At 46.9% G+C, this 18550-nt stretch overlaps 1 long non-coding RNA gene across 1 annotated transcript in view; it reads left to right on the forward strand.

Moving 5' to 3' along the window:
* Positions 1–3534: 3534 nt before the first annotated feature.
* LOC132318607 (uncharacterized) overlaps positions 3535–18550 on the forward strand; it is a 64161-nt gene continuing 49145 nt past the window's right edge. The window contains exons 1-2 of the long non-coding RNA XR_009484347.1: positions 3535–3792; positions 8029–8175. This is a non-coding gene — a long non-coding RNA (uncharacterized LOC132318607). The remainder of the gene's footprint in view (positions 3793–8028; positions 8176–18550) is intronic.

The raw sequence follows: 18550 nt of genomic DNA on the forward strand, positions 1-18550 counted from the left end.
AATACATCAGAATGATCATTCCACTCCAAGCAAAGTGCAGAACTGTAGACGTGCATGGAACAAATGCAACACATTTCATACTCATTTGGGTGTTTCAAGTATGGGAAAAATTGATTCCACAGCTCCAATTACCAATCCACATCAAGTGAAGACTGTATTGAAATTATGAGATTTCACACAATATTAGGCTTAAGTTGACTCCTCCTTGTGAAAATGTATTTATAATTAGGGCCTAGAAAAGCAAGAAGCAGTATTTGAGGTTTTAATTTTTTATATGCTCCCTGGCAGAGAGAGAAGTGGCTGAGATTGCATAAAATTCTTCAAACCATGATGTTTCAAGTATCCTTTTGCTGAATTGATATGGCTTTCTTGTAGATTAAAGGAACTGCATTGTTGTTTTCTTTATTAGGAGAAAAGTATTCCAAACTGAGAAAAGCTCAGGCTTTCTCTACTGAGCCTGGGGACAGCTGCTGGAATAAAAAAATGCAAAACAGTCCCTAGAACAACAGAACCTCTGAACTCAGCAACTGAAATTCCCAATTACAGACGTGCTGCTGTTTCTCCTCCCTCATCACAGCTGTTTAGCTTGATCACTCCCCCAACCCCAGTGGGACGAACAGTGTGAAGGATGCAGTGCCATGCATGCTCCGGCAGCCAAATCAAAGGCCCAGCCAAGTCTGTGCCTCAGCTACGAGTCTGGAGGAAATCAGAGACCCTCATTAAAGTTTCAGAAAAACCTAACTGGCATGAGGACAGCATTCAAAAATGTATTTGGGGAAAACAAATATTGTTTTAACTCTATTAATAATTGATGCGTTGCCAGCAGAGATCCTCATAGCATTAAGGGAATTGAAAATTAAAGGCACAAAGACACTACTTTAAGAAAACATCTTGATAAATAATTAATATGGCATAGGTCTACTGGAATCTGAAGAGTGTAGGTTTTAGCTTGTCATGTCAAACCTATGCTTTCTAATACCACAGTTTCTTCCAGAATGAGAGCATGGTCATTTTCATTTTATATTGACAATAGCTCTAGTTGTTTATGCTGCTCAGCTGGAATAATTTACTGGCTTCTCTGCCAGTTGCTTGGGCTGAGCCCCTAGGATCCTAAGTAGCGCATACCCAAAGATCATGGCTTTCTTAAATCAAGAGGGAAAAAAGACGGATGATTATTTAGAAGACAGACGAGAACATGTCTGTTTCAGGGAAACTACTGTTTGTCAGGGTCAGGCTGGATCAGAAGAAGAAACCCTGGCAATGCCTGTTTAGCAATATGATGTATAAATAGCTGGGAGAGGTGTCTCGGGATGTGTAACACCCAGGCACAAGCTACTGCTTTAGTTTGTATGTCTCTAGAGAGATGCATTTTCAATGGTGAGGCCAATCTCGGGGACTACACTGAATAATTCAGTGGCTGGCACTTCCGCTGTGCATTCTATCTGATGGGGATCTAAAGGACAAGAAAAGAGCAACCCAGCATTCCACAGAATACACGACTAAAGAAAGGCTGGACATAGAATGTGCTAAAGGAAGTAAATACGGAATTTCAGCATTTGCCTTCAAACCAGCTCTCTACCACCGCTGTGAGCAGAGCCTGTGAGAAGCAGCATTCAGAGACGTGGCTGAAGAGTTGAGCTGATGCATGGTTCCTACGTGGAGAGACACCATAGTTTCAAAACAGAATACTGAGCACCGTGTTAACTAATAGAGCTTCTGCCATCTCTGAAAACCTGTGTGTTGCTGAAGGGCGTACAAGCTCTTTAAAGTCCCGATTTATTCCAGTCCACTCCTATCTTTTAGGTTGTTATAATGAAGCAGCTAGTAAGTCAGGCATAATTGCTGGCAGGCATTCAAATTTAAGAAACTGCACAAGAGCATCCACAGAACTATATTTATCATTTCATTCCTTTAAATAAAGCAAAAGTGAATGCTGCTGCTTCATTACAAATGTCTCAGTGCTTTACATGCAAAAGGTTTGTTGAGATTGATGGAATTCATAAACACCCCTTATTTACTACAGCAAAGTTAATAATTAAGCAGAAGAGAGAATATCCATGAATGCTGTTATAAAAATAATTCTTGCCCTAGTTCCAAGCAAAAAGCCCATGTAAATTAGTGATTGAGAACATAAGGGTAATCCACTAGAACTATAAAGGGGGGTTCATTTTTTCCATTCTGGATAAAGTAAATACAGTGGTCAGACATTAGTGAGTGCAAAATTATCCAGACTGCAGCTGAGCGTGTTCTGTCTCAGGTAGACGCCCCTTGCACCATCTGCCAGTACACGGACCGCATTCATTGCATCTGCCCCGTGCTAAGCGAGAGCTCACCGTTCCTGCCTGCTGCTGTGACCACCAGCAGCAAAGTCAGGCCCTTGCTGAAACCGGAACGTAAAGCATGTGGGCTGGCACCCACTGGGAAGGTTGGGCCTGACATGCCGGAGAAAGGGTTGTGGAAAATCACCTCTTGCCCATAGTCAGAGAAGCGGATTCCCTTGAAGAAGAATCCTTTGGTTTCAGGGCCGTTATTTCCTCTTGATTGCATCGCCGTTCTCTCTCCAGTACGGCTCCCCCGGCCCCTGTTGGGGCTCAGATGGGAAAACGGGCAGCACCTCGGTTACAGCACAGCAACGGGGAGGCCACAGGGAAGAGCCACGCGCAGCCGGCTGCGGTGCTCAGGATGGGCGGTGGGCGCCGTGTGGGAGGGCTGCTTGGGACCTCTTCCAGCTGAGCACCTTGAAGACCAGAGCTGCTGCCCTGCAGGAAGAGGCTGGCTGCAAGGCTGTGCCGTCCCGTAGGCGTGCCTCCCCATCCCGCGGCTGCCGCTGAGCTGTTCCGCAGTTCTTCCCTGTGTCCTTGCCTGTGGCTCTCTGTTCTCCTGCTTCCACTCCCGCCCTGCTCTGTACCCTCTGCCCTGCATTCCTCCACCTCTCTCCCTGCTCCTGCCTGGCACTGCCTGCCCCACCTCCCAGCCTTGCTTCTGCTGCGTCCCTCCCTCTTGCTGCTTTGCTTTCCTGGTGTAGAGGCCTTCTGTACGTCCTGCTGCTGGCTGGCAGGATGAGCCTCCATGCCTGCCAGACAGCCCTATCGTTATTTAAAGATGCTGACTCTGGGATCCTCATCCCCGTCAGGCAAAACTGAGAGTCTGTCTGATTTAACAAAGCAGGGAAACAAGCCAGTCAGAGTTATCTCGATCTGAAGCATATTCTAGGAGTGATTAGCTGCCTAAACTTACACTGTAATTATCCGTGCTGAGTGGCTTCTGCACATCATTGCCCATTTTTCTGAGTGTTTTTATTTCAGTTGATAATAGAAAATGAATAAAGCCTTAGTTCCACTCTGCTTTTGACACTTGTGCCAGAAAATATCTGAAGAGGAACATTTTTGTGTTCACAATATTTAGATTAATATTTAATTTGCTGGCACCCAGCAAGCTGATTAGTTTTCCTCTGATATGGCTCAACTTTGTAATTACAGAAACTGGCTCCTCCTGGTTTGTGCCTGGGGTAAGAGGCTCAGAGACCATCCTGACATCACTGTGACCACCATTTCACCAGGCTGACACACTGCGAGGTTAGCATCATCTGAAATCTCTGCTCCTGGAAAGAGGTACAGACTGGGACCTGCTCCATATCTTCTGAGGACAGAGATGATCTGTCCTTGGTTGCATTTAAACTGAAGGCAAAGAGAGTGGAAACAAGATGCAGCCCTGTCAAGTCTCAAGGAATGCATGATATTTGCCTGCTGCTGCAAACGAAGCCTTCCTTGGTGACAGAGGCAGAGACAACAGGTAAACTCGCATCCTTTGTTCCTAGGACCACGCTCCCAATGCTTCCTTCACAAATGGGACTACCACCTGTGACTCAGTCGTCCAAGTGATTAAGCCTTCCCTATTTGCTCAGAGAGCAACTATGGTTCAGAATCAAATTCACCCTTTAGAATTAACCCATCTGTAATGTCCATTAAGTCTGGATTCTCCTGACCATTTATGCAAAGAAACTTCTTGTCTTAGTGCCATATTCATCTTGCACTGTCAGTTTTACCCAAGTCCTAAGCACTCAGTAATAGCAAGACTGTCAGGGTGTTAGTTATTCATTAGTTTTCACTCACTTGAAGAATATATCGTTGTCATAATATGGCACATTGCACTGGGAACAAACTCCCCATGCGGACAGGGATTAGAGCCATTTTTCAAATGCTGCTGACTGTTAATTTGTACACTGTTTGAAGGGAAAAGGTCTTGTTAGAACTCCATTTTGAACATTACTTTGGCAGAGCATAGTGGGCAGTTTTCACATCCTCTCTGATAGCTAGGGGACAAACGGGTGCTGGTAACAGGGATACAGAGCACTAACCCTTGTGGCAGTATGTGCCCAGCGCCGCATACACGGTTCTTGTTCGTGCACTCAAAGCTAATCAGGTGACCCTCATCAAAATCCACTTGTTCAGCAGCTGACTCTACAATAGCTGGTGGCTGCTCAGCCTCCATCCCTCATCATTGTCCTCCAGAACTGTCTGCCAAAATTTGATCAATGAGAAGTTCAGATATTTTGTTTAGCTGCAGTACAATCCCGGCTGGGTGAGAAAAGCACCAGGCTAGTGCCACAATGAACTGAGCACTGTTAGTAGCCAGTCCATGGGCAGCTGCTCTGCTCAGGAGAGGGATGGGAGATAAGAGAGATAAATCTGGTAAAACTGGGGAGGAAAAGTTGTTCTTATATGAAAAAGGTGAAGATAGCCACAAGTCTGCAGGTTGGTGTGGAGGGAACATATTGGTGGTGAGAAGGGGGGACCATTTCACGCCAGCTATAAGGTTCCTGTTGTGTCCCCACCACTGAGGAGTGCTGGGACGAGGACCTTCTGCAGTAATGTTCTTGCTGAGACGCAGTGCACCTCAATTCCGCATGTGCAAAGCGCGAAGCGGGAGGTGTGCTGTGCCCGTGCAGAGCTGGCTTCTTCTGGAGTTTGGAGAAAGCGGGTCAGGCAGCACACTCTGGTCTGTCACCCCATGTCTCCTCGGGCCAGAGGACTGTTTTCTTCAAGGGTGGCTTAACGATGGAAAGGAGAATTGATTAACATTCAGAACTGCTCTATTATTGAACAACTAGAGCAGATCTTCTTTGTATTAAAAATGGGTCATCTGGGAGAGGGGAAGAAGTAGGGCTGTATGTCTGAGCCAGGGCACTTGCTATTCTCAGCTCTTCCGAGTTACCTTTCATCCTCTGAACAGCTGCCCACAGAGAGCTCTGGGAAGGAGGATGGCAAATACTGGAGGTCACAGTCCAGCTGCCAGCTCCCATGAGCCGAGTGTCCTGTTTGCTTCTAGACCAAAGCAGCAAGTGGAACAGCCGCTGCTGATGGGGTGTCCTGAGCTGTGACATGTCTCTGGACTTCCCTCACGAAAGGCAGAAAAATAAAAAAGGAAAATTAATCTCTCAGGGGCAAACAAATCAAACCGTCAACATCTGCTACAGCTCGTAGCCTGCTTAAACACAGGTCTGGACTAGAACATTTGTTGTGACCCATGCTCTTCCCAGATTCATCTTATGAACTGGAAGAAGCAATTTGTCTGCCCACGTGCCCTGCAGTACTGATACTTGTTAAATCCACATGCTTCGAAAGCCCTAGAATTGAACTACTGGATATGTGGAGAGAAAAGCAAATAAAGCCAGGCATTATATGTTCGTTTCATCTAGATAATATTCTGATAAGGCCTGATTTATTACATTTATGTCTTAAGGCCAGGCAAGCCTCATGGGGTCTCACCTTCGTCCCAGTGATGAAGTACAATGAGGCGGCAGGAGAAGAGTTTGAGAAAGGAGAGCCAGAAATCCTGTTTGCCCGTGGAGGTCTCCCAGTGCTTCCTTTCCAAGCTTTCCAATACACACAGTGCTGTCTAGTTCATCGGTTAGCTGGCACATCAGCTGTCGCTCTGTGTCCCGGTGCCGGGCTCATGCACGCTGCCTGCGGCACGGCTGCAGTCAGGACTGCTGCCTTGGCTCCGGGTGCCAGCGCCCCCAGGGCGTGGTGCCCACGGCTGCCCAGGGCGGCCGTAGCACTCACCCTCCAACCCTCCTTCTTTGACAAATTATTATGGTAAGAAAGCCCAAGCTGAAACCAAGTTATCAGTGACAAGAACAATATGAGTATCACCTGTGAACTGGGGATAAAAAATAAGGGAAGACAAACACTAGGCACACAGAGGGTTATTAAACCCACAATACCTAGGGATATTTCTAAATGAAAAAAATAATCTTCACACTGAAGTTGCAAAATGATGCATCTCAGTGTATTAATTCTGCCCAAATTAGCAGTGCCTAAAGAACTGCTGACATTATCTGCTAGCTTCGGGGAGTCTGGTGGGTTGAGCAGAGCAACAGAACTTTGGTCTCCCCGTTCAGTCTTTTGGTCTCCCCATTCAGTCTTCGGGACCACGGCTGGGGAGAAGGCACTGCATTTCTGCGCCTGGCTTCCCTGCTGGCCTGCCGCTCCCTGCATCGGGTCCTGAGCAATCTGCGCAGGTAGGAAGGGAGCGGGTGGGCACAGGGTTTCCCCAGCGAAGTGCCTGCTCTTTCAGCCAGCTGCTGCTGCTGCGGCTGCCGTTTTGTTATATTATTCCTTCATGTTTTGAAGTAGGGGAAAAAACTGGAGCAGATGAGGATCAAAATCTTTGTGGTGTCCAGCACCTTTTGTGGTGAACCTGGAGTGAAATCACAGAAATCTTCCAGGAGATTGGTTCATTTTTAATGATATAGGATTATAGTTTGTCTGTTTAATTCAACCTGAGTGACATAATATCTTTCATTTGGACTTATTACTAGCAGAGCAGGTAGTCAGTTGGAAGCAGACCTAGGGCAGGGCATTTTGTCATTATTTTAAATTTTCTCTGACAAAATTGAAGGCCTTGAAAAGACTAGAGCCATTGCAAAGGATAGAGCATCAGAGAATAGGTCACACAGTGTATTAAAGAATGAAAATTGGTTCATTCTTTCCTCTGTTGAATAAGCAGCTGTACTTTGGTCCCTGTGATCCATGAAATAAGCTGTCAGGGAAATAGGAAATGTGCCACATTTGAACTTCACTCATTGATTCCGTTCTGATCCAAGGTGCAGTATTAAAATGCATTACAGGGTGCAGAATCTGCAGCAGTGCCAGCAGCTAGGCCTAGCTTGCTAGTCAGTTGTCTGGGCTATTTGTTATTAGATTAATCAGTGCTTTACAATGCTGGGACTCATTTACTTAGGTCATCTGGTCAGAGCCAGCTAACAGGAGGAATTTCACAAAAGCAACATGTGTTAGTTTTAAATAAAATCAAAGGAGGAGGCTCGGGAGGGGTGGTTCTAACAAGATCTATTGGCCGTTTTATCTGGAGAAGCAATTTTCAGGCAATTCAGAGATTCTGACAGTAATCAATGTAAGAAGGGGCAGCAGAGACTTCTAGAATATGGGATTACTAGCTGATGCACATTACACCAATTAATGCCTACAACTCTAATAGACTGTTTAGCTGCAAAATTGAATGGAGGACATTCCCATTATTGCATAAAAACCATACCCAGTTTCATTTTTTATAACAGAACACACCTTCTTCCTTTACACACCTTTTCCCAAGTAAAAAAATTAACCTTGTTGTGCTCTCTTTAAGTAGCGTATGGAGGACTGCCTGCAACTAATATTTGCTATAGTAAGTCTATTTTATCCATGCTGAAGTGTCTTTTGCTTCTTTTGTGAGTTCTTACAAGTTTTATTAAATAAAACATCATTTTTGCTGCCTTTGCTTTATTTGCCTCAAAATTGTGATTCATAAAGATGGATTTTTATAATTAAGGTAGAAATGAGAAATAACCCCCTATATATAATTTAAAATGTTGAAATTATAGAGACTATCTAACTTCTGCTTTAAATCACAGGAACAAACTGTTCCCCATTAGCAGCCCTAATTAAATCCATTTTTCTATGAGTCTTTGGCAAATTCCATTTCAGCAAAGCTGTATTAAGCTCTCTTTTATTTCCTCTTGCTTTGCAGAATTCTCTGTTTGAGATGAATAATAGGTCGAATACGGTATGTGACGGCACTGTAGACTCCGAAGATAGAACATGAACAAATATATTATTCTGGAAAGCTGGCATAAGAACGCTCTGAGGATTTAGAAGCATCTCAACTACCAGACAGGTAGGAGCCCTACCATTCTGGCCCGGGGCGTTGATATATGGTGCAAGAATTGGCAAGCATCATGTAGCAAAGAGGCTGTGGAAAGGTGGAGGGGGCTTGGAGAAGGGGAAGAGAGGGAAAGTGCTGAAGCAAGCAGCATGCTGTTCCCCTCTACACAGCACATTCAGGTGTCACTCCTGAGCTCGGGTCTACCACCTGCTGTGCCCTGCTGGTGTTGTCCTAGGCCGTTTATGAGGAATGAGCAGTTGCAGAGGGGTGGAGAGGATAGCCAGCTCTGCTTTTCTTCAGTATGTGCAGTCATATGGCGAGGTGTTTTCTGCAAGGCTGTGCCGATTTGCCTGTAGCATCTGTCTGAGTCTTTGTGTCGAACCTGTCCAGCAGGGGCCATGCTCCTGCTGAGCTCAGACCTGTTTCTGCATATAGACCAACACCTGGCCTGGGTCACTGGTCCTGTGCACAGACAGCTTTGTTAGGGTGATGCTCAGTGATGACTTGACTGAGGAAGCACTGCACAGACCAGAGAATCCACCTGAAACACCCTTTCATTTTGCAGTCCTTTTGTGTGAAGATTAACTTACTCCCAATAACTTGCAACAGTCCCAGAGCAGCAGGCTTACTCCTTTCCTCAAGCGGCTCCATCATTCATTTACTGTAACGATTGGCTTCAGCCTTCGATTTCCTTTGTGGAGCATATTGGAAAGAGAGAGGCTGAGCTGTGAACATTAATAACAATGAATAATAACAGTACGAGTTCCACAAGCTTTAACAATCAAATGAATCAACAATCAGGACAGTTTCATTAATAAATACTTGCTGGGGTTAGATGACAAGGGAGATAGTGCCAGAGGTGTGTATGTCAGTTAAAGGCACTTATCCTGTGTGATCCACCTCTTAGCCCCTTTGCTTACCTGGTAGGTCCCATATTCTCCTCCATGATCTGCCGTGGAGGGGGCAGGGGCCAGAAAGAGCAAAGGAGCAGACAGCTTGGGCTGTGTTGCGCTGTTGGTATCTGTATTGGGTTTACATGGCAAGGTTTTGGTAGTGGGGGTGCTGTGAGGGTGGCTTCTGTGAGAAGATGCCAGAAGCTGCCCCTATGCTGGACAGAGACAGTTCTAGCTGGCTCTAAGACAGACCTGCCACAGGCCAAAGCTGAGACCATCAGCGACGGTGGTAGCGCCTCTGTGATAACGTATTTAAGAAGGGGTAAAAACTGCTGCACAACAGCAGCCGGGAGAGAGGGGTGAGAACATGTGAGAGAAACCACTCTGCAGACACCAAGGTCAGTGGAGAAGGAGGGGAGGAGGTGCTCCAGGCGCCGGAGCAGAGATTCCCCGGCAGCCCCTGGTGAAGACCGTGGTGAGGCAGGCTGTGCCCCTACAGCCCATGGACATCCACAGTGGAGCAGATTCTACCCTGCAGCCCAAGGAGGACCCCACGCCGGAGCAGGTGGATGTGCCTGAAGGAGACTGTGACCCCGTGGGAAACACGGTCTGGAGCAGGCTCCTGGCAGGAGCTGTGGACCCGTGGAGAGAGGAGCCCACACTGGAGCAGGTTTGGGGGCAGGACCTGTGACCCCATGGGGACCCACACTGGAGCAGTCCATTCCTGAAGGACTGCACCGCGTGGAAAGGACACGTGGAAAGGACCTGCGCTGGACCAGTTCATGAAGAACTGCAGCCTGTGGGAAGGACTCACATTGGAGAAGTTCGTGGAGAACTGTCTCCCGTGGGAGGGACCCCATGCTGGAGCAGAGGAGGAGCGTGAGGAGGAAGGAGCAGCAAAAACAACGTGGGATGAACTGACTGCAAGCCCTATTCCCCATCCCTCTGTGCCGGTTGCAGGGGAGGAGGTGGAGAAATTGGAAGTGAAATTGAGCCCAGGAAGAAGGGGGCGGGGGGAAGGGGTTTTTAGATTTGTTCTTATCTCTCATTATCCTATTCTATTTTGATTGGCAAGAAATTAAATTAATTTCCCCAAGTCGAATCTCTTTTGCCCGTGACAGTAATTGCTGAGTGATCTCCCTGTCCTTACCTCAATCCATAAGCCTTTTGTTGTATTTTCTCCCCCTGTTCCTGTTGAGGAGGGGAGTGATGGGGTGGCTGGGTGGGCACCTGGTTGCCAGCCAAGGTTGACCTACCACAGTGTCATGCTGCAGGAAGGCATATGCCCTTCAGTGCCAGGGAGGTGGATGCTGCTTCTTCTCGGCCTCTGGCTGACACGCAGAAATCCCTGCTGGGTGCAGCAGCTCTGTGTGCCAGCCCTGGTTCACTGCCCTCGTCTTATCATGGTACCGTAGGGAGCTTGTTACACCGCAAAGGCAGTGGTGCAGAGTCTGGGGTGACTTGTACTCCCTGAAAACACAGGCAGGAGTGGCTGAGCAGAAGTTGGTATAATGTTCTGCCATTTTACTCATACAAATAGACTAGCTTCTTCATGACTTAGGGCAAAATATTCCCTTTCCAAAGCTACCAAAGTAAAAGCTGGGAAAGACCTCTTAGATTACCATATATTCCCCTCAGGACAGAGTGAGAGGTGCAGGGTAGGACTGTCCAGCTCATCTTTTGCTGCTTTCTTGTTGGGTGAGCTGAACCTGGGCTGGTTTATAACCTTTTATACAAAGCAAATTCCTGTGCCAAGAGGAGCAGCCCTGGTCATTAGGCTTTTACTATAGCAACAACAAAAGGAAACACAGGCTTTGTTCAGTCTGATTTGAAATCCAGTGTAGAGCGATTGTCATTCAGCTAAGGAGGGTTTGAGGGCCAACCACCAATGTGTTCATTCATTTCAGGAAAAGAGAATGACATCTGTAATCATGATTAAAGGAGCTGTTAATGTCTCTTTCAGGTTTTCCTGCTACTATAAAAGCAAGAGATGTGGTCTTCTCTCTCTTTGGAATTTGTAGCAAATATGTCATCTGCCTTTTTTGTCTGGGCTGTATGAAGTCAATTTTGTGAACTTCCATGTTTTAAATAAATCAAACTCTTTTCTATTAGAAGCCCTGCCCCGGGGCACATGATGCTAACAGAAAGGACAATTGGTTTGAAGAGAAATCAAAGTTCAGGGGTAAAAGAGAGCTCTCTACACTTACAAGGGGTAAAACTGAGAGCTGTTGCGCTGAGGATCTGTGCAAGAGTTAGGCTGCCTGCCAGGAAAAGATGCCTCCCTTATAAAGGCATGGGGTTTCACCTCAAAGACAGGGACTGTGAACTTCATTCCAGCGTGTCATCCCACTGTTTCCTGCTGCTTTTATGCATTCAAGTGACTCTGAACCTCCTCCGCCCTGCCATGCCTGGCAGGTAGGAGCTTTCATCAGGCTCCACATCACAGGCTAATTATACAGCACACTGCAGATGCTTGTAGTAAGCAGGCTTTAGCATGGCTTTTTTGGCCAGGGCAAGCATGTTACACTGCTGGGCTAGCAGACCTGGGCTACCTCTGGGTGAGTGTGGGGAATATTTCACAGCCCTTGTAACAGACCTAAGCCCTTTGCATACCTGTGCCCATGATGAATTGTGCGCATATCTGGCCCCTGCGTGGCAGTAATGGAAGTAGTGCTGGCTCAGATGAATCTTCACAGTGAAGGAAGAGAGCAGATTGGCACTCCGTTTCTGAGAGCTTGGTGCCCTCTTTTCCAGTTCCAACAGAAGTATCTCTGTGCTTGTGGCCCGGTATTTCCTTTGTGAGCAATAATTCTGGAGTGCAGAGGTGCTTTAGGGTCACAATATGTGTGTGTCCAGAGAGCAGTGATGGGGCTTCAGGCTTTCAATGGTTTTTAAGTCCCTTTTCCCTTTGATGGCATCTGTTGGTTCGGCCACCCAGCACCTGGGCAGGTCAGCATTGCTGAGCACATCTGCTGACACCCAGTGCAGTCCATACTTTTGACCTCTAAGGTTTGATCACTCCTCTGGGCTTTGTTCCCAGACTGCTCTCATCTCACAGGCCTAACAGGACTTGTAGTGGTACATACAAAAACACAAGACTGTCTTGCAAAATGAACAAATAGATCACGAGAGAAAGCACTCTGGACTCTGGTGGCTTCTTGTGCTATTGATGTGTGCATGCAACGTGGCCAGAATTGCCATTGGGCAAACCCTCGAAGTCAGTGCAGTGAGTCACCCCACAGACACGCATTGAGTCCTGTGGCCTTCTGTAGTTTTTGCCTTCGAACTAATTAGTGCTACGCAGCTGTTGAAGCTATTTTCTCTTAGTGCTGTTGCTTTTTGTCTTGTATCCGTGTTTTGGTATGCTTGTTGCCTAATTCCACTGAATCCTCCTCTTGGCATCAGGAACCTCTTTGTCAAGTGGATAGTGTTCCTGGCAGCCTCAGAGCTCTCCTTCTTGTTCCTCTGTAGCCTTTGGGCCTCTTTGCCTTTCCAGGTTGCAGAGACTGTGGAGAGGTGCTGAAGAACAACTTGTAAAGTACCATGTGAAGGTTTGTCTTTGTGGAAGTGCTATTCCTGAGATGCAAACAACACCCGGTGCTCTTCTTTTTGTCCTTAATCATACATGGGCGTCCTTATTTCTTGAGTACCACTGGGACCCCTTTGAATTGCTCCTTTAAGTCAAGTCCACCTCACAGTTGATATCCAAACTTCTTATAAAAAATGAAAGTGCTTCTCCTTCCATGACAAAGCACTGGCCATTGCTATTTGAGTGCCATGCTGACATACGCTCTCAGCATGTGCAAGCGCATTACGTCTACAGCACTGGTAGCTTTGGGCTTTGTTGCCTTAACTCCGCAATCGCTCTGACCTCACAAGCTGGAGAGCTGGGTACACTTACCCAGCGGAGATCTGTGATCAGGAACCCCGTGAGTGCTCCTTGTGTGTGCATTGCTGCAGCAGAAGCTCCAGGCTCTGGATGGAGCTGATATGCAAAATGCTGACCAGTCACAGCCATTAGGGCTTCTCTTCCGCTTCTTAGACAAGTCAGGCTGCGAGGTGTGGTGTCCAGGCTGGGTGCCACGACAGTGCTTTACATTCTGTCTGAAGCTCTGCTGCAGTTTTGATGAATAGGATATGCCTTTCCAGTGCCTCCCCAATCTGCTAGCCTCATGCAGCTGCTTCGTCCTGTCTCAGATGTGGGTGAAGTGATCCCACACCAACAGTAATGCTGTAAAGGGCGTCAGACTTGCAGAAAATGTTCTATAAATTAAATAATAGTAATGATTTAATAAAGATGCTGTTAATGTTAATTCTCAGCCAGAAATATAGCCTGTTCAGTCTCTTCTGAAGGTGGGACATGCATTTGCCTCTTCTCCTGCTGTGACTAGCTAGTCTCAGGATTACCATCGTTTTTTCAGCAGAAGGCCCTGCAGTGTGCCATGCTGGACATTTCTAGGGACTCAGTAGGTGCATTATAGCCATGGTGCTCTGGCACAGCACTGTCTGTGTTCCTGATACGTCTGTGCGCTTTATTGCTTGATTGTGTTGGTAGGTCTGTTACTTCTTGCTCTAGCAGTCTGCTGGATTTCACTCTTTACCTACAGTTTATTTTCTAATGCTCTCAAGACCAGTGTAAGGAGATCTTCACTCTTTTTCCAGGCCATATTTGGAGTTCTTGGTGTTGACAGATGTGGTCCCTGTGTGTTGGTTACTCAATGGGAGATCACTGGGGAAGGCCAAAGCTGTTACTGGCTCACAAGAACACAGTCTCATGAAGCAGCCCTGGAATGTGTAATATCAGTTAAAAGTGACCAATGCAGATATGAATTATTAAGTCTATTAGCATGGAGCTGCCATAATGAAGTGTCAAATTCTTCACAAAACCAATTCCTATTAAAAAGACCTAAGATTAAAAGCAGAGTAGATTCTAAAATGATGGGAACTGAGAGGAATGAGAGAACACAGTATTGATCATCCACAGCAGTCATGTCTGTTTCTATTTAGAAATATGAAACACAGATTAATGATTCAGTATCAAAAAGGGGCCCAGAGGGAGCAAGTCTGTTTAAGTCATGTGACTGTGACTGTAAAAACCTCGGCACTGTCGGGAGCTGGTAAGAAGACAGCAATGGGAGAGGGTCTGAGTAGCAGTGGTTACAAAATCCCAGCACAAACAGGACAGGGAAGGGATGTGTCTCACAGAATCATTAAGGTTGGAAAAGACCTGTAAGATCATCAAGTCCAACCATCAACTAACACCACCATGCCCACTAAACCATGTCAGATTTTAACTTCATGGCAGTGAATAGGCATTGAAGGTCGGGGTTCCTGGGGCATGCAGCAGGCAGAACAGAGGTAAGAGACAACCAGCTGTATCATCCACTGGGTTGAGATTCAAGTTTTCCAGCTCAGCCATTAACAGTTGTGGTGGGTTAACCCTGGCTGGCTGCCAGGCACCCACAAAGCCGCTCTCTCACTGCCCCCCTCTCAGCAAGAAAGGGGGAGAAAATAGGATTAAAAAGCTCCTGTGTCAAGATAAGGACAGGAAAATCGCTTGCCAGTTACCATCACAGGCAAAACAGACTCGAGTTGGGGAAGGTTAATTTAATATATTGCAAATTAAAAATAGAATAGGATAGTGAGAAAGAACAACACCACTAAAAACACCTTCCCCCCACCCTCCCTTCTTCGTAGGCTCAACTTCACTCCTTCACTCCCAACTCCTCTCTCTCCTCCCTCCAAGCGGTGCAGGGGGACAGCGAATGGGGGTTGCGGTTGGTTCATTACGCTTTGTTTTGCTGCTCCTTCCCCGTCACGCTCTTCCCCTGCTCCAGCGTGGGGTCCCTCCCATGGGACACAGTCCTTCAGGAACAGAGTGCTCCAGTGTGGGTCCCCCATGGCTGCAGGTCCTTCCAGGAGGCTGCTCTGGCATGGGCTCTACACAAGTCACAGCTTCCTTCAGGCACATCCACCTGCTCCGGCGTGGGGTCCTCCTTGGGCTGTAGGTGGATATCTGCTCCACCGTGGACCTCCATGGACTGCAGGGGCACAGCCTGCCTCACCATGGTCTTCACCAGGGGCTGCCGGGGAATCTCTGCTCTGATGCCTGGAGCACCTCCTCCCCTCCTTCGCCTCTGGCCTTGGTGTCTGCAGGGCTGTTTCTTTCACATTTTCTCACTCCTCTCTCCCCAGCTTTTGTGCAGCGTTTTTTCCCCTTTCTTAAATACGTTATCACAGAGGCACCACCAGTGTTGCTGGTGGGCTCAGCTTTGGGCAGCAGCGGGTCAGTTCTGGAGCTGGCTGGAAGTGGCTCTGTCCAACACGGGGGCAGCTCCTGGTCTCTTCTCACCGAGGCCACCCCTGCAGCTCCCCCGCTACCAAAACCTTGCCACGTAAACCCAATACAACAGGGATGGCAAGTCATAAAGAAGGAACTGCATAGACACTGCCACACCTGGAAAGAATTTGTATTTGCTCTGAAACCTGTGCAGGTGTTCTGGATTTTCCTTACTGAAGCTGGGCAGTTTTTCCTTGCTTCAGCCTGAATCTGCATCCAGGAAATCAGAAAGTGCATTGCAGAAGACTAGAAAAATGAAACCAAGGTGTGAGGCAGAAACTTACACCCTGAATTCGCCTTTTGAGGCTGAGTCTTAAGATAAAAGGTAAAAGATGTAGAAACAAGTTAAAGAGAGACTTTGGATGGAACGTTTTGTTTCCAGGAATAATAGTTATCAGCATTTCTTAGCATACAGTATAAATTTGCATGTCTGACTTTGTTGAACAACTCTCATATTTATATGTGTGAGCATCTGTGGGTTTGTGCTGCTGAATAGAGGGCCAGAAGTCTGTGGAGACCCATACTCCAGTTCAAGCCTTTTCTCCAGTTACCAGCTGCTTTCAGAGAATGTCCCACAGTCATACAGCTCTTGGGAAATGTATTTCAGTTGCCCATAAATTAATTTATAAAGCTTCGGAAATGCCTTTTCCTTTAACCTTTTCAGTGTTCCAAAATGCAACATGTGTGATCTGTGAAGAAGGGGATGCTTTCTGTCCCTACAAACGCAGGCACAATCATGTTTGAGAACATCTGAGCTTATTCATTATTCATCTAGGCACATGCATGTGTAATTCTGGCAATGCGTGAGTAACTTTCCCTGGTATTGTTGCCTAGGGGGATGCACTGTGAGGCAGAGAGCTAAGGTTTTATTCTGTTACCTGGTGCTGATTGAGTGCATGGCCTTGGGAAAGTTATTTGACCTCTTTGTGGATCATTTTCTCAAAAAACAAAATGGCCACAAGGGAAATTGTCCACTCATATATCCACTAGAAATCTAAATTCAAGTAGAAAGGTAGTCAAGAGATTCTGAGAGGAAATGTAGAAAATGTTTGAGAATTTGGTGTCCGAGTCATGTCCAAGGCATTTGGAAAAATCCCTGTTGAAAATTCCCTATATGGCATAGAACCACAGCAGTTGTTTGCTACTGGCATTGATGTATAAAAGGTCCTTCTCCACTAGCTGCACGTACTGCTTCTGTGTGGTGTACTGGCACATCTTCCATGTTGCCCGTGTCACGGGGTGATAGAACAGTCTTGTAGATTCTACTTGTTTTAGGGTGATAATGCTTTGTTTTGTGTATGCACACACACATTTCTCTAATTGCTGTGCAATTTTATACATAAAGTTCCTTGAAATGGTTTCAGTGAGATCAAGTAACTTGCAAAAGCATGATAACAACCCCATGCAACGCTACAGGCTTGGGGATGAGTGGCTGGAAAGCTGCCCTGCAGAAAAAGACCTGGGGGTGTTGGTCAACAGCCGGCTGAAGATGAGCCAGCAGTGTGCCCAGGTGGCCAAGAAGGCCAATGGCATCCTGGCCTGTATCAAAAATAGTGTGGCCAGCAAAAGTAGGGAGGTGATCGTGCCCCTGTACTCGGCTCTGGTGAGGCCGCACCTCGAATACTGTGTTCAGCTTTGGGCCCCTCACTACCAGAAGGTCATTGAGGTGCTGGAGCGTGTCCAGAGAAGGGCAACGAAGCTGGTGAGGGGTCTGGAGCACGAGTCTCATGAGGAACGGCTGAGGGAGCTGGAGAAGAGGAGGCTGAGGGGAGACCTCATTGCTCTCTACAATTACCTGAAAGGGGGTTGCAGAGAAATGGGTGTTGGCCTCTTCTCCCAAGTGACGAGTGACAGAACAAGAGAAATTGGCCTCAAGTTGTGCCAGGGGAGGTTCAGATTGGATATTAGGAAAAATTTCTTTGCTGAGAGAGTGGTGAGACACTGGAATAAACTGCCCAGGGAAGTGGTGGAGTCACCATCCCTGGAGGTGTTCAAGGAACGTGTGGATGAAGCATTGTGGGACATGGTTTAGGTTTAATGGGCATGGTGGTGTTTGTTGGTTGATGGTTGGACTCGATGACCTTACAAGTCTTTTCCAACCTTAGGGATTCTGTGATTCTGTGATTTACTCAAGCAGGATTCTTGTCTACGTGTAGCTGATGATTTGTTGCACCTCCTCTTCTCGACGTGTGTTGGGCTGGTGTAATGTTTTGCTGGCACCTATTTTGCACACACGGCCTCTTTCCGGTTGTGCGTGAGCTAATGGTGCTGCTCTTCACACTTCCTGTGCGTGTATTGCAACACCTTCCCACACATACGATTAAAAGACAAAACTTAATTTTTCAGAAATTAATTGTGCTAGCAAAATGGTTTTTAGAACACTGCGGTGAATGTTCTGTCAGCTTGACAGATGAAGGTAATGCTACAAAATGAATTTTGTTGACAAAATAATTTCAGGGTGTTGATAAAATGCGTTTTGTCTTCGGAGTGAAAAATACCAGACTGACAAATACTATTGTCCTTAGAAGTGTTTTTTCAGCTGTCAGTCAATTATTCCCTTTTTAAGCCAGCCAATGATAGTTCTTCATATCGGAAAAAGCTTTCGTAAAAGATAGCATAAAGCTCTGAAGGACAAAATAATTAAACTTTGATTTGTTGCTTTCAAATTGAAAACAGCTTTGTTACTTTGATGAACAAGGATTGGTCGCCTGCAAAGTAGAAACAGGTGGCAAGCGTTTGATGGAGATTTGACACGCGTTGTGGAGAAGAGAGGGCGGACTCGGAGCTGGGTTTCTTGAAACAGCTGTTTGTTTGAAAACTTACTGCTAGACTATTTGAATACGTTGCAAGCTTTTAAAATGGGTTTCCTGCAGATTTCACAAGCCATTTGCATGCACTTAGAAGGCTCATTTCTTCTTTCCATTGTGTTGCTCTCCTTGAGCGTGAGAGAGGGGATGCGCAGCCAGTTTTCTGCCCGCCAGCACGCGCTGTTGGCTGGGGCGGCCAGTGACAGCGCACTCAAGGTGGGGCAGGGGCTGGCATTGCCCGTCCGCCCGGTGAGGGGCCCAGGCCCGGGGGCTCTGCCAGCCCTGGGCCGCCCCGCTCGTGGCTGGCTGCGGGGCTGGCGCCCGGGGGCTCGCCAGGGCCACGGGCT

This window comes from Gavia stellata, chromosome 18 (genome assembly GCF_030936135.1).
Source record: "Gavia stellata isolate bGavSte3 chromosome 18, bGavSte3.hap2, whole genome shotgun sequence".
Classification (NCBI taxonomy): domain Eukaryota; kingdom Metazoa; phylum Chordata; class Aves; order Gaviiformes; family Gaviidae; genus Gavia; species Gavia stellata.